We start from the raw sequence: 17233 nt of genomic DNA, 5'->3' as shown, positions 1-17233 counted from the left end.
TATATATATATATATATATATATATATTTTTTTTTTTTGGGCATGTATACTTTTAAAAATGACAAATGGAGGCATAATCACCTACCAATAGCCCCCCTTGGATCCAGAGCAGGCCGCTGTTACAAAAAGTTACAGATCCTTCCTGAAACCCATAATTAGCAGCAGCGGTCAAGGTGACTACGGTATAATCGTGTCAGAGAAACATTTGAGAACAAACAACCACTGCATCCAATCACAGGACCAAGGTAGTAGCTTATTGTTCCAGAGTAGACTGCTGGAAGTCGCGTATGCTAGGCTTTCATTTACCTTCTCTAAATCATTGATGACTTATAATTATATACACACTAGATGGAAGCCCAATGCTATCGTATCGGGAGGGTGGTGACGTCCCGATGGGGGCAGGCTTTGCAGCACTGAGAATCTCTCATCCCCAAGCCCCATATAATGCTGCATAAAGGTTGATTACGGCCCCATAAGATGCTCCATAGAAACGTGTGCCCCATATACTGCAGCGGCAATAAAAAAAAAAAAAAAAATGACATACTCACCTCTTGTCCTGAGTAGGCCCCCGGCACTTGCAATATTCACCTGTCCCCGTTCCAACGCCGGGCGCAGCTTCGTCTTCCGCGTCCTCTGCAGTGACTGTTCAGGCAGAGGGCGGCGTGCACTAACCACATCATCGCGCCCTCTGACCTGAACGCCACAGCCAGAGGAACCGGAAGACGGAGCGGCGCCCGGCAGTGGAACGGGGACAGGTGAATATCGGAATGCTCACCCTTCCCAGTTATACTCACCGGCTCCCGGCGCGGTCCCTGGCAGCTTCTTAATGACAGATTGTCTCCGGGAGCTGGCAGCTTCTTCCTATGTATAGCGGTCACATGGTACCGCTCATTACAGTAATGAATATGCGCTCCACCCCTATGGGAGTGGGGTCCATATTCATTACTTTAATGAGCGGTACCACGTGACCACTGAACACAGGAAGAAGCTGCAGGCACCGAAGAAGCAGGGACGTGCAGAGACGCGCCGGGAGCAGGTGAGTATGATTTGATAACAGCTGCGGCTCCCCCTTCCCCGCCGACCCAGAAGGTCTGGCGATGAGCCGCTGGTGGTACTGCGCAAGAGCCTGGTACCACCAGCAGGTGCCATGTTGGAATACCCATTACTTGGGTATTCCAATATGGCGGTCAGTGTACTTCCGGTGTGGCGCAGTGGATTGTGGGTTTTGAGGATGTCCAGACGGAAGTGGATGACAGACAATTTAAGGCAATTATCTAATATATAAAGCTGAATGTGTGTGTGTGTGTATGTATGTATGTATGTATGTATGTATGTATGTATGTCCGGGATTGGCATCTGAACCGTAGCAGCTACAGCCACAAAATTTTGCACAGTCACACGTCTGGACCCTGAGAGCGTCAAAGCTATATTGTGAGGTGAAATTTTAACCCCGCGCTTTCCAAGTCACCAAACAATTTTGCCCCTATCTACATAATGGGGAAAAAATGAAAGGAAAAGTGTTGGAGGCAAATTAACAGCTGCCAGATGTGAACAAGGGGGACTTAAAGAATGACAGCGATGGCACCAAAGAGTATATACTGTACAGTTGCTAAGGTGGGGCCCCAACATGGGATAATCACACCACCACGGGGATATGAACACACACACAAAATGCGCCACACACTACCACGTGCTCGAACACATATACCACCCTCAGTGCACATTTCACCACACATACACCAACCTCGCCACATAAAAGTAGAAACACAAAAGTCGCCGCTCAAAACTCGCCACGCGCAAAACTCTCCACATGCAAAACTCGCCACACGTGCAAAACTCGCCACACGCAAAACTTGCACACGCAGAAAAATTGCCACACGCAGAAAAATTGCCACATGCACAAAAGTTGCAACACATGCAAAAGTTGCCTCACACAAAACTTGCACATACTCAAAAGGCACCACACATAAAACTCGCCACGCGCAAAACTCGCCATGCGCAAAACTTGCTGCACACAACTTGCTACACTAACCTGTCACATGCAACTCGACACACAAAAAGTTGCTACACGCATGTCGCCACACAAAACTCATCTCACAAAAGTCCCTACATGCATGTCGCCACACGCAACTCAACACACACAACTTGACACACGAAACTCGCCCTAAAACACACACAAGTCTGGTATTGTCCTTCAAAAATAAAAATCTGATTAATAAGCAGACAAACTACAAGAGCAACAAATGTACCATATAGGAATCCGGCAGCTGTCAGTCACATGACCAGTCTATTATGTGTATGTGTGAGCTAATATATACTGCCAGGGGGTGGGCTTACTGTTGGCTGGGGATTTATCAGGCTGCCATTTTAGCTTACAAATACTGAGGTAAAAATACTGACCAAATAACGTGTGAACGAGGGCTAATACAGGAGGAGATGGCATACAGCTATATACTATATACAGGAGATGACACACAGGTATATACTATTTACAGGGGAGATGACACACAGGTATATACTATATACAGGAGGAGATGACACACAGATATATACTATATACAGGAGAGATGACACACAGGTATATACTATATAGAGGAGGAGATGACATACAGGTACATACTACATACAGGAGGAGATGACATACAGGTATATACTATATACAGGAGGAGATGACACACAGGTATATACTATATACAGGAGCAGATTACCTACAGGTATATAGTATATACAGGAGGAGATGACACAGGTATATGCTATGTATAGGAGGAGATGACATACAGGTATATACTATATACAGGAGATGACACACAGATATATACTATATATAGGTGAGATGACACACAGGTATATACTATATACAGGAGATTACATACAGGTATATCTAATATATAAAGCTGAATGTGTGTATGTATGTATGTGTGTATGTCCGGGATTGGCATCTGTACCGTCGCAGCTACAGCCACAAAATTTTGCACAGTCACACGTCTGGACCCCGAGAGCGTCATAGGCTATGTTGTGAGGTGAAATTTTAACCCCGCGCGTTCCAATTCACCAAACAATTTTGCTCCTATCTACATAATGGGGAAAAAGTGAAGGGAAAAGTGTTGGAGGAAAATTGACAGCTGCCAGATGTGAACAATGAGGACTTAAAGAATGAGAGCGATGGCGACAAAGAGTATATACCGTACAGTTGCTAAGGTGGGGCCCCGACATGGGATACTCACCACACACGGGGATATGAACACAAACACAAAATGCGCCACACACTACCACGTGCTTGAACACATATACCACCCTCAGCACACATTTCACCACACACACACACCAACCTCGCCACATAAAAGTCGAAACACAAAAGTCACCACTCAAAACTCGCTACATGCAAAACTCGCCATATGCAAAACTAGGCTCACGCAAAACTCGCCACACGTGCAAAACTCACCTCATGGAAAACTCACCTCATGCAAAACTTGCACACACAGAAAAATTGCCACATGTACAAAAGTTGCACCACATGCAAAAGTTGCCTCACACAAAACTTGCACATACTCAAAATGCACCACACATAAAACTCGCCACGCGCAAAACTCGCCATGCACAAATCTTGCTGCACACAACTTGCTACACTAACCTGTCACATGCAACTCAACACACAAAATGTTGCTACACGCATGTCGCCACACAACTCATCTCACAAAAGTCGCTACATGCATGTCGCCACACGCAACTCAACACACACAACTTGACACATAAAACTCGCCCTAAAACACACACAAGTCTGGTATTGTCCTTCAAAAATAAAAATCTGATTAATAAGCAAACTACAAGAGCAACAAATGTACCATATAGGAAATACGGCAGCTGTCAGTCACATGACCTGTCTATTATGTGTATGTGTGAGCTAATATATACTGCCAGGGGGGAGGGCTTCCTGTTGGCTGGGGATTTATCAGGCTGCCAATAGCAACCAATCACAGCTCAGCTTCTATTTTGCTACAGTTAATTAACCTGAGCTCTGATTGGTTAATATAGGCAACAAAGACATTCTCAGTATAACAAAGCTAATATATGTTGTGAAATGCTTCTATTTGCTTAGTTTTTGCCTTTTAATAATTACATTTCTATCTATTTGTTTTGTGGTTTTTGTGTGCAGAATAAATTTTTGTTAACACATTCTATTTTGCTAACAGCAGTCATTAACCCGGGCGAAGCCGGGTAGTACAGCTAGTATAAAATATAGATGATATCTATTTATATTATATAATATATCAGATAACCCCTTTAAGCCTAGGAACTAACTGACCAAAAGATTTTGAAAGTAAAAATGATTTATTTTCGCCTGCCATTGGTTAAAAAATATTTGATCAAAAACATTCATATTCAAAACTGCTTAAAATAATAGCAGCAGCCACTCTAATATCTAAACCATAACAGCAAGCATGCACATCATGAAATCCCAGGAATTGCTCAGTTTCCGTAGGCTCGATGCGATTCTGCCATCTTTACTGCGGTAATGAGAATGTGTGAGTCACACTCCTCTGCCCAGAGATTTCACTCTTCCTCTCCTCCTGCCATTTCCTGCTTTCACACATCGCTAATGCAAATGCGGTTTGTTTATATGGCGAGGAGAGCGAACGGGCTGCGGAATGAAATGCCACTGCTAAGTGTGTGCGAGAGGAGCAAATTGATCTTTGTTTGCATCATTCGCTATTGACATGCTGTAAGCCAAGGGACTTCATTAATATTTCACCAAGCAGAACGGCAGGAATGAGGTCATGAAATCGGCGCTGAATCTATGTGATAGCACCCCCGATTCTCAGCAGAGATTTTCTGCTAATGAAATATTAAACCCATTAGAACATGAATGGTCATTCCCCACCCATGCACCCAGGAGTCCGGTCTAACACGCCGCTATATAGCATGCAGTGCCAACTTTACAGCCTCATACATACTGCATTATCTAGGAGACTGTGTGGCTGATACAGCGGTTCGCCAAACATGAATATCCGCCACCTCTCACAGTTTCAGCATCGGACTGACACAGAAATACACATTTACTGACAAGAAGAACTGAAGGGATCTGCTGCTCAGGTGGCGTCAGATCACACCGGAGTCATTACCACTCTCTCAGGAGCGATATCCCAGGCTGGGGTCAAAGGATTTAGAATGTCGGAGCCCTAATAGCTACATCAGGGAGTGACAATACAGAGCAAGCCAGTCGGTGAATACTAAACCATGACCGTCATATATAATAGGCTTCAATAAAGGGACAGTTTGGGATTTAAAAGAGCATTATCCTCTTTACATGCTCCAAAGAAAAGAAAAAAAATTGAATGCCAAAATGGATGACGTGAGCGGAGCCATACACCTACGATACACAACCAGAATTTGTCATAAAACATACACCTGCATTTGACCAAACAAATAAAGTTCCCAGGGAGATTTGCTTTAGGTGGGCATCCGTCATACCCCTCCAGGTAATGAAAAGAATAAACCGAAATCAAAATTGCCTTTACTGCTGTCTAAAAGATGAAGTGTGAGGTCATCTTAGGGCTCATTCACATACACAATAATATTTACCGGTATACTCTTAAGCCCTTCAGGACGTTGCCAATTTCTGCTTTCATTTTTTCCTCCCCTTATTCCCAGAGCCATACCTTTTTTTTTCTGCGCACATAGCTGTATGGGTGTTTTTTGCAGGATGAGCTGCATTTAACTCTCTCCTCCGCCCACCACTGCCACCTCCAACTCCCCTAATCTCTTCTGAGGACTTTGCCACCTACTTCAAAAACAAGATCGACCAAACAAGGCAAACCTTTACTTTTCCACCACCCCAACCACTCCATATACCAGACCTCTGCCCTTCCCCAATAACTTCCCTCTCCAACATCACTGAAGGAGAACTTACTCACCTCCTTTCCAAATCACACCTCACCACCTGTGCACTTGACCCTATCCCTTCCCACTTGCTCCCCAACCTCACTAACACGCTCATTCCAGCCCTAACCAATCTCTTCAACCTATCGCTATCTTCTGGTACTTTCCCCTCTGCCTTCAAACATGCCACCATCACACCCATCCTCAAAAAAGCTAACCTTGACCCAACCGCTATGCCCAGCTATCGCCCCATATCACTGCTCCCGTTTGCTTCCAAGCTCCTTGAGCAGCATGTCCATGGTCAACTTTCCTCCCACCTCTCATCTAACTCTCTCCTTGACAACCTCCAATCTGGCTTCCGCCCCCACCACTCCACCGAAACTGCTCTGACCAAAATTACTAATGACTTACTCACAGCCAAAGCTAACAGACAGTTCTCCATCCTCCTCCTTCTCGATCTGTCCTCTGCTTTCGACAGTCGACCACCTCCTACTGCTACAGATTCTTTCTTCCCTCGGCATCAAAGGCCTTGCCCTGTCCTGGATTGCCTCATACCTTTCCGACGGCACATTTAGCGTTTCCCACTCACACACTACCTCCTCACCCCACCCCCTCTCTGTTGGAGTCCCTCAAGGCTCTGTCCTAGGGCCTCTACTTTTTTCCATCTATACCTTTGGCCTAGGACAACTCAAAGTCCCATGGCTTCCAGTACCACCTATATGCGGACGACACTCAGATCTACCTCTCTGGCTCAGATGTCGCCTCTCTTCTGTCCAGAATCCCGGAGTCTCTCAGACATATCCTTCTTCAACTCTCGCTTCCTAAAACTCAATGTAGACAAAACCGAACTCATCTTTCCCCCATCTCGCGTATCCCCACTACCTGAACTATCTATTATAGTAAACGGCATCACACTCTCTCCCGCACCTGAAATCCGCTGCCTCGGGGTAACTCTCGATTCTGCCCTGTCCTTCAAACCGCACGTCCAAACCCTTGCCACCTCCTGTCGCCTCCAACTCAAAAATATTGCCAGAATCCGTCCCTTCCTCAGCCTGCAATCTACTAAAACTCTTGTGCATGCCCTCATCATTTACCGCCTCGATTACTGCAACACCCTCCTCTGTGGCCTCCGCGCTAACTCCCTGGCACCACTCCAGTCTGTCCTCAACTCTGCTGCTCGGCTAATCCACCTCTCTCCTCGCTACTCCCCTGCTTCACCCCTCTGCAAATCCCTCCACTGGCTCCCAATTCTCCAACGAATCCAGTTCAAACTACTAACACTGATCTACAAAGCCATCCATAACCTGTCTCCTCCATATATCTCTGAACTAATCTCCCACTATCTTCCCTCACGTATTCTTCGATCCTCCCAAGACCTCCTTCTCTCCTCAACACTTATTCGTTCCTCACACAACCGCCTCCAAGATTTCTCCCGAATATCCCCCATCCTCTGGAATTCTACGCCTCAATACGTCCGATTATCCACCACCCTCGGATCCTTCAGACGGAACCTGAAAACCCATCTCTTCAGGAAAGCCTACAGCCTGCAATAACCATTCTGCCGCCTCACCAACTGCCCGAGCTGCCGCCATGTCACCGACCACCCGAGCTGCCGCCATGTCACCGACCACCCAAGCTGCCGCCATGTCACCGACCACCCGAGCTGCCGCCATGTCACCACCAGTGCTGCAGCACACCAACCTCCTGTCTCTTCCCTACTATCCTGAAGAATGAAAGTCCGCTCCCCTCTGTACCAGTCTGTCACTGTAAAATTGTTTACTGTTAACGATATCTATAACCCTGTATGTAACCCCTTTTCACATGTACAGCACCATGGAATTAATGGTGCTATATAAATAATAAAAATTTTTGTATGGCACCATTCATTTTACCACAGTGTACTGGAAAATAGTAAAAAAAAAAAATTCTGAGTGGAGAGAAATTGTGAACCCACCCTACCCCCATTCTCACCCCCGCAGTTCTGACTTTTTTTTGAGAATTGTTTTTACGCCGCACATTTTGTGGTAACATGGAACTTGCAATATGATTTTGCTCATCAGTATGATTGTGGTGATACCAACAAGTCCAGTTTTGTTTTTTTTTAGTATTTTTATGCTAAAAAAAAAAAAAGCAAAAAAAACAGAAGTTTGCAAAAAATAAAACACATTTTAAAGTTGTGTTTCCATTTTCTGGGACTTGTAACTTTTGTATTTTTAAGGTTGATGGAGCTGTGAGACTACGGTACTTTACGGGATGTGACGACGTTTTTGTCGGTTCCATTATGTGACATTTTGATCGCTTGTTACAGCATTGTGGAATTGCAGGGACCAAAAGGCACAATTTTGGTGTTTCACAATGGGGTTCATTATTTCGCCACCACTGGATTCTGGAGCAGTGGAAATATATTCTGTGGAGTGACTAATTAAGATTCTTTATCTGGCAATCTGAAAGACTTCTCTGGGTTTCCCAAATGCCAGAAGACCGTTACATGCCTGACTGTAATTTGCCAACTCTAGAGTTTGGTTTAGGAGGGATAATGCTATGGAGCTGATTTTAGGAGTGGGCCTTGGTCCCTTGGATACAGAGAAAGAAATCTTAAAGTTCTAGTGACTCGTGGCCATCTGCTCAGAAGTAATGAATGACGGCAGTGGGAATGTGCAGGTGCAAGTTTATAGGACGAAAACCCGACATCACAGGGACAGTGACGCTGTGGGGGGCGGATACATATGATGATGCATGTGGGGAGGCAGAGTTCTCTTCCGACCAGCAATCTATAACCTGTGTGCCTATATTAATAGGTTACATAGTTCAAAAGTGGTGACAGATTCCCTTTGATGTTTCAACACACAAAAATTTTGAACAACTGTGCCATTCCAGAATGTGAGAATTATTTAGGAAAGGCCCTTTCCTCTTTTAACAGGACGGTGCCCTGTGAACAAAAGCAATGTCCGTGAAGGCACGGTTAGGAGAGTTTTATGTGGAAGAACTTGACTGGCTTCACAGAGAACTATACATCAATCAAGTCAATCACGTCTCTGTGCCAGGCTCTTTTTATAATTTAGGTTCCTCTAAACATTGCAGAGAAATGCAGTAGAACATAACTGAATATTCTACTGAATATAAAAGTCAAGAGTGCCATCAAGGACTACAGATTACCCTCGACGACAGTATATGATGGCTAGTATTTTGGGTCCCACTCCTCAAGTCTGCTGTCCCTTTAACTCAATGTTACCAGTATCATGTAAAGATCAATTTGGCCATGCTAAAGAGCATCTGTCACCAGACCTCACAGACAATCATCCTGCATTGCTAAATAAATCATTTTCACTCCATGGTGTACCCACATCAGAAAAAGCCATATAATTATTCTTCAAAGTTTGAACCCCTTAGTGACGGAGCCAAATTATTTAAATCTGACCAGTGTCACTTTATGTGGTAATAACTCTTGAACGCTTCAACAAATCCCAGTGAATTTGATATTGTTTTTTAGAGACACATTATACTTTATGATAATGGTAAATTTAGGTACGGTAGATGTGTTTTGTGTTTATTTATGAAAAACAGGGTGGATAGAAATCAATGTTTTTTAAAAAAAATCAAAAAAATCGGATTTTTTTGATTTAAATCGGATTTTTTTGATTTAAATCGGATTTTTTTGATTTAAATCGGATTTTTTTCAATAAACTGCTTTTTGAGGAAAATATTTTACCATCCAAAGGTTCTTCCATCATGAGATAAAGCTGAGTTGTTTAACTCAGTAGAATAAAGGCTGTATATGTGTAACATTCACAATGCCATGCTCTTCCAGAGGTTTCTGTAGGATGCTGACTATCCAACAAGTTTGGGCATGTCAACTGAATGGAAAAAGAAACTAAACCAAAAGTGAAACCAAGCTAGAAGTGTGGAATTAAAGGGGCAGTATGAACAAAATGTGGAGGCTATTAATAGTTTATACAATTAAGACATGCTGCTTTTAAACACCTACCTATTGCCATATAGTAAAACAAAAAAGATTTTTACTTACTTTGGGGTCCCCCCCTCACCCTGGCGTTAGATCGTTGCCCCTAGTTTCGTCCGTGTAACTATGGGCGCACATGCGCACTGCTCTCACTTCTCATTTTAATCGTGATTTATATTAAAAAAAACCTTTTGATTTAAATCAGTGATTTAAATCATGATTAAAATCATGATTTAAATCGATCCGATTTAAATAGAAAAAAATCTTTTGATTTAAATCGTGATTTAAATCATGATTTAAATCGGCGTGATTTAAATCAATCCACCCTGATGAAAAATATCAGAAATTTGAGAAAATTTTTTAAAAATTAGCAATTTTCAAAGTTTGAATGATTATGCCTTTAATCCAGATAGTCATGCCATAGCAAAACATTACTAAATAACATTTCCCTCATGTCTGCTTTACATCAGCACCATTTGTAAAAGGTTTTTATTTTGTTAGCACTTTAAGAGGTTTAAAAATGTAGCAGTAATTTTTCATTATTTTGAAGGAATTTTACAAAATCTATTTTTTTAGGGACTTAGCCATGTTTGAAGTGCCTTTAGGGGTCCTATATATTTGGAAACCTCCAAAAGTGATACCATTTAAAAACAGCACCCCCTGACCTATTGAAAACTGCAGTCAGGTCGTTTATTAACCCTTCAGTTGCTTTTCAGGAATTAATGCAAAGAGACATGACAGAAATGAAAATGTGCATTTTTACCACCTAAATGCCTCTAACTTCTGAACAAGTTACAACAGCCGGCAGACTCTTAGGACAGAATTTGGTCATGAATTGCCAATCGCAAACATCAGGACCACAAAATCATGATCTGAGGGCACCATTTGGGAATAGGAGGAAGCCCCCACAGTCTGTTAACCATTTATAATGATGTAGTCACTATTCAAAGCAGCATCTAAGGGGTTAAACAGATTTGGACGGGGCAAACACTGATCATGGCTGATGGAGCAAATTGTCAGCTATAGTATACAGCCGACAGCTGCGGGATTGTTAACTGTATGGGGAGGCTACTCTCTTATATCTCAGGTCAGTTGAAAGACGTATTGGTTGTCATTAAGGGGTTAATATGATCTCCGCCCACTCGGCCTGTGACAACTCCTCAGTGTCATTCCTCCCTGTTGTTGCTCAGTACAAGCTGCAGCTATCAGTTAGCCTGGGATGGCAGAGACTAAATATACCTAGAATCAGGAAATCTTTCATTCTATAACTGGACTCAAAACTGTCACCCCAATATCGCTGGTATTGATTATACTGCCACTATGCAATCTAGAAAAAAATAAAAGATCACTAGACACCTAAAAAAAAACATTGTACAAAAGATATATAAAATTACATTTCCTGCATAGAACAAAGCAGTTTCCATCTCCTCATTTTGAACAACTGCCTAGTGGAAAATCTGATCTTTCTTGTGCCCCGCTACTTGATCTGGAAGTCACCTGAGACAAGTCATAGTAAGGCTTTTAGGAAAAGGTCTTCTTTTCGATCAAAACTAGAGGATACATGATATCAGAGCAGTAGCCAGGGGCAATGTACCAGTCTGCTCCTTTCATGATATTTTCAATTACCAGCCACTTTTCACATGGAACAAATAAAACATTCATTGCAGACCTCCGGCCGTACTGAACTGATGTCTTACCACTGCAGCTATATGTAGAAAAGTAAGGAATGGGGCTAAGTGTACGGCAAGGTATCCCGGGAAGAAAGCTCTGCTTACAGCCTCTACAGAGCAATGTAAAGCTTCTGGCAGACAGCGTCAACCTTCAGCAGGCCCAGATACCTGAAAGCCCTCTTATGATGGATTAACCAGAACCAGATGGCTGATCGGTGCATGGTCCACACTGAGAATATAGTGTGCAGTGTGTGCAGCACTCTGTGCAGGAAGCAGACAAATCTGTTTGCCTTCAGCCGTACAGCAACACGAGCCTGACTGGAGAAGTGACAAGGTATGAAGCATAACCTGGCTCCACTGTGTGTGGGGGAGGAGTGGGCTAATACTTCAAAAACTAAGTGGAATTCCAGGCAATTTGCTGCAAGGAACTGCACAGGAGTCTCAACAACAATTCAGATATGATAGAATTGTCACCTCAAGTAACCAACAGTCATGGGAGGTAAGAAATACCAACTGCAGAAATATGGAAACCCCTCAGGAAAGTACTGCACTTCAACTTCGATGAGACATTTATCCGTGAGCCATCTACTCCCTGTGCCACCAACAGACACAAAACATCTGAGACTACAGAACTGTTTGGATTTTCTTGTGCCTACTGTCTCCCACAGATGTATATGGGGCCTCCTGACTCTCCACGGGCAGATGAGGGCATTCTAAAATCAAACATCCCATCCTTTTGTTACCATTGACACAAGTGTGGGCAGTTGGTCAAAATTGGCACCTTACAGAGTCACAAAGCTATAAGAGATATACACTGCTGAAAAAAAATAAAGGGTTCACTAAACTACCACATCCTAGATATTACTGAATTAAATATTCCAGTTGCAAATCTTTATTCATTACATAGTGGAATGTGTTGAGAACATCAAAACATAAGAATGATCAATGTAATTCAAAATTATCCCATGGAGGCCTGGATTTGAAATTATACTCAAAATCAAAGTGGAAAATCAAATTACAGGCTGATCCAACTTTCAGTGGAAATGCCTCACGACAAGGAAATTATGCTCAGTAGTGTGTGTGGCCTCAATGACCTTCCTACAATGTCTGGGCATGCTTCTCATGAGGCGGCGGATAGTCTCCTGAGAGATCTCCTCCCAGACCTGGATTAATGCATCCGCCAACTCCTGGACGGTCGTCGGTGCAACGTGACGTTGGTGGATGGTGCAAGAAATTATGTCCCAGATGTGTTCAATCGGATTCAGGTCTGGGGAACGGGCAGGCCAGTCCATAGCCTCAATGCCTTCATCTTGCAGGAACTGCTGACACACTCCAGCCACATGAGGTCTAGCATTGTCCTGCATTAGGAGGAATCCAGGGCCAACCGCACCAGCATATGGTCTCACAAGGGGTCTGGGGATCTCATCTCAGTACCTAATGGCAGTCAGGCTACCTCTGGCGAGCACATGGAGTGCTGTGCGGCCCTCCAAAGAAATGCCACAATACACCATTACTGACCCACTGCCAAACCGGTCATGCTAAACGATGTTGCAGGCAGCAGATCGCTCTCCACGTCGTCTCCAGAATCATGTCTGTCACATGTGCTCAGTGTGAACCTGCTTTCATCTGTGAAGAACACGTGCCAGTAGCGACTTTGCCAATCCTGTTGCTCTGTGGCAAATGCCAAGTGTCCTGCAAGGTGTTGGGTTGTGAGTACAACCCCCATCTGTGGACGTCAGGAACTCAGACCATCCTCATAGAGTCTGTTTCTAACCATTTGTGCAGACACATGCACATTTGTGGCCGGCTGGAGGTCATTTTGCAGGGCTCTGGCAGTGCTCCTCCTGTTCCTCCTTGCAGAAAGGCTGAGGTAGCGGTCCTGCTGCTGGGTTGTTGCCCTCTTACGGTCCCCTCCACATCTCCTGGTGTACTGGCCTGTCTCCTGGTAGCGCCTCCAGCCTCTGGACATTACGCTGACAGACACAGCAAACCTTCTTGCCACAGCTCGCGTTGATGTGCCATTCTGGATGGGCTGCACTACCTGAGCTACTTGTGTGGGTTGTAGAGTCCGTCTCATGCTACCACGAGTGTGAAAGCACAACCAACATTCAAAAGTGACCAAAACATCAGCCAGAAAGCATTGGTACTGAGATGTGGTCTGTGGTCCCCACCTGCAGTACCACTCCTTTATTGAGTGTGTCTTGACAATTGCCAATAATTTCCATCTGTTGTCTATTCCATTTGCACAACAGCATGTGAAATGGATTGTCAAACAGTGTTGCTTTTTAAGTGGACAGTTTGATTTCACAGAAGTTTGATTTACTTGGAGTTATATTCTGTTTAGGCGTTTTCTTTATTTTTTTGAGCAGTGTATACATCTAAAGATCTGGTGTGTGCGCACTCTCAGCCAAGTGCTCTGCACTGAAATCGCAGGTACATGAGTCCAGTAAGCGGTCCTACTAGTGATTGATCGCTATCTGACAGCCTTCACTGTATGACTGCATGCAATCACTGAACAGGACCATCCACTGGACTCCTATACATACAAGCCCCAGGAATTGCAGTATCATGCACGTTTTGCTGAAACTTGATCCACACAGACATATATCCATCTGATCAGCTCCTCCTATAACATGATAGGTTCCCTTTCAGTAGGATAAAGTATATATCTGCCTTAGAACACAATTTTCCTGCTTCATTAAAAAAAAGAATTGTTAAAAAATATAAAAATCTTTATAAACAATTTCTCTCAGTTCTTTAACCCCTTAATGACCACCAATACGTCTTTTTACTGACCTGCAATATAAGAGACTAGCATGCCAACTGGGTGATAATCCTGCAGCTATCAGCTGTACACTATACCTAACCACTTGCTGCATCAGCCATAATCAGACACCTACCATCGCCATGTAACCCCTTAGATGCTGCTGTCAATAGTGACTATAGCATCAAAATGGTTAACAATACGGAAGCTTGCCCTTTAACCTCATTGGCATTCTGAGATCAGGATTGGGTAGTCCGGATGTTTGACATGGCAATTCATGGCCAAATAACGGCCTTAGAGTCTGCTGACTATAGCGGCCTGTTAAAAAGTTATCAAAATTTAGATGGTGAAAATAAACTTTCATTCCTGTCATGACTAGTGTTGAGCGATACCGTCCGATACTTGAAAGTATCGGTATCGGAAAGTATCGGCCGATACCGGCAAAGTATCGGATCCAATCCGATACCGATACCCGATACCAATACAAGTCAATGGGACTCAAGTATCGGACGGTATTCCTGATGGTTCCCAGGGTCTGAAGGAGAGGAAACTCTCCTTCAGGCCCTGGGAACCATATTAATGTGTAAAATAAAGAATTAAAATAAAAAATATCGCTATACTCACCTGTCCGACGCAGCCGGGACCTCAGCGAGGGAACCGGCAGCGTTGTTTGTTTAAAATTCGCGCTTTTACTTGGTTACGTGAAGTCCCGGCTTGTGATTGGTCAGGGCGGCCATGTTGCCGGGACGCGGACCAATCACAGCAAGCCGTGACGAAATTACGTCACGGCTTGCTGTGATTGGTCCGCGTCCCGGCAACATGGCCGCCATTAACCAATCACAAGCCGTGACGTCACGGGAGGCTGGACATGCGCGTATTTTGAAAAGCGCGCGTGTCCAGTCTCCAGTGACGTCCCGGCTTGTGATTGGTTAATGGCGGCCATGTTGCCGGGACGTCACTGGAGGCTGGACACGCGCGCTTTTCAAAATACGCGCATGTCCAGCCTCCCGTGACGTCACGGCTTGTGATTGGTTAATGGCGGCCATGTTGCCGGGACGTCACTGGAGGCTGGACACGCGCGCTTTTCAAAATACGCGCATGTCCAGCCTCCCGTGACGTCACGGCTTGTGATTGGTTAATGGCGGCCATGTTGCCGGGACGCGGACCAATCACAGCAAGCCGTGACGTAATTTCGTCACGGCTTGCTGTGATTGGTCCGCGTCCCGGCAACATGGCCGCCCTGACCAATCACAAGCCGGGACTTCACGTAACCAAGTAAAAGCGCGAAATTTAAACAAACAACGCTGCCGCTTCCCTCGCTGAGGTCCCGGGTGCGTCGGACAGGTGAGTATAGCGATATTTTTTATTTTAATTCTCTTTTTTACACATTATTACATTAATGTTGTTGCGATACCCGATATCACAAAAATATCGGATCTCGGTATCGGAAATTCCGATACAGCAAGTATCGGCCGATACCCGATACTTGCAGTATCGGAATGCTCAACACTACTCATGACACTTTGCATTAATTCCTGAAAAGCACCTGAATGGTTAATTAAATACTTGAAAGCAATTTTGAATACGTTGAAGGGTGCTGTTTATAAAATGGTATCACTTTTGGGGTTTCCAATATATAGGACCCCCAACATCACTTCAAATCTGAACAGGTCTCTATAAAAAAAAAAATGACTTAAATTTCCTTAAAAAATGAAGTTACTGCTACATTTTTAAACCTTCTAAAATGCTAACAAAAAAAACATTTTACAAACGGTGCTTATGTAAAGATGACGTGAGAGAAATGTTATTTATTAATGTTTTTGTGTGATGTGATGTGACTAACGGGATAATCCTTGAAAGTTTGAAAATTGCAACATTTTTAAAGTGTCAAATTTTTGATATTTTTAAAAATAAACACGAAACATATCAACCTAAATTTACCACTACCATAAATTACATTGTATTGAAGAACTGAAATAAATTAACTTTTTGATTATGGTATATTCTAATTTAGTGAGAAGCACCTGTAACACTGATATACTCTAGAGCTGCATTCACAATTCTGCAGGCTTAAGAGTCAAAAACTCCTTGCAGGCCTTACTTAGGATGTGTGCACACGTTGCGGATTTTCATGAGGATCTGCAGTGTTTTTGGACGCGCGGAATTGCATCAAATCCGCAGTGTACTGCACCATCAATGTTAGTCAATGGGAAATTGAGAATTGGTGTGCACACGCTGCGGAAAAATAAGTGCGGATTTGCAGCGTTTTAATTTCCGCAGCATGTCAATTCTTTTTGCGGATCTGCAGCGTTTCTGCACCCATTGACTACCAGTGAGCCAGGCAAATCCACAGCAAAACCTCAGGTGTAAAAAGAGCTGCGATTTTGCTACGGAGTTGCGTGCGAGAAACGCTGCAGATCGGGAGGGGGAAGAGAGTGTGTAGGGGTAGACTATGTGTGTGCTGTGAATGTGTGTGTGTGTGTGTGTGTGCTTGGAATGTGTGTGTGTTGTGAGTGAGTGAGTGAGTGTCGTCAGCAGGGCTGTGTGCGGGTCAGTGTGTAGGCAGGCATCGTCCGATGGGACTACTAGTCCCATCTTGCCCTGCCTGCTACTGTGACAGCTAGCCGATGATGGGACAGTAGTAGTCCCATCATCCAGCTACTGTGTTCAAGTGTGCAAAAAAAAAACCCCAAAAAAACCACATACACGCATATATAGTACATACTCACCATCCAGCTAATCCCCAACGCCCTCGATCAAATATAAACATACAGTATACTCCCTGTTCCGACTTAATCTATTTAATAAGTGTCCAACGAAAATCTCCGGTGTAGATATGTCACATCGGCAGATGTGACCACTCTCTCCAATGGGCCTCCGGTGATACAATGACGGCAGATATCCTCCCACAGTGGATCACTCCGCCATCAGAGATCACTGGAGTTCATGCTGTCACTTGCGGCA

General features: G+C 44.0%; 1 protein-coding gene across 1 annotated transcript in view; it reads right to left on the bottom strand.

The window, feature by feature from the left end:
• LRIG2 (leucine rich repeats and immunoglobulin like domains 2) overlaps positions 1-17233 on the bottom strand; it is a 109740-nt gene that overhangs the window by 59607 nt on the left and 32900 nt on the right. The gene's annotated exons all lie outside the window — the stretch shown is intronic.

The sequence above is a fragment of the Ranitomeya variabilis genome, chromosome 3 (genome assembly GCF_051348905.1).
Source record: "Ranitomeya variabilis isolate aRanVar5 chromosome 3, aRanVar5.hap1, whole genome shotgun sequence".
NCBI classification, from domain to species: domain Eukaryota; kingdom Metazoa; phylum Chordata; class Amphibia; order Anura; family Dendrobatidae; genus Ranitomeya; species Ranitomeya variabilis.
This window is presented reverse-complemented; position numbering and strand designations above follow the sequence as displayed.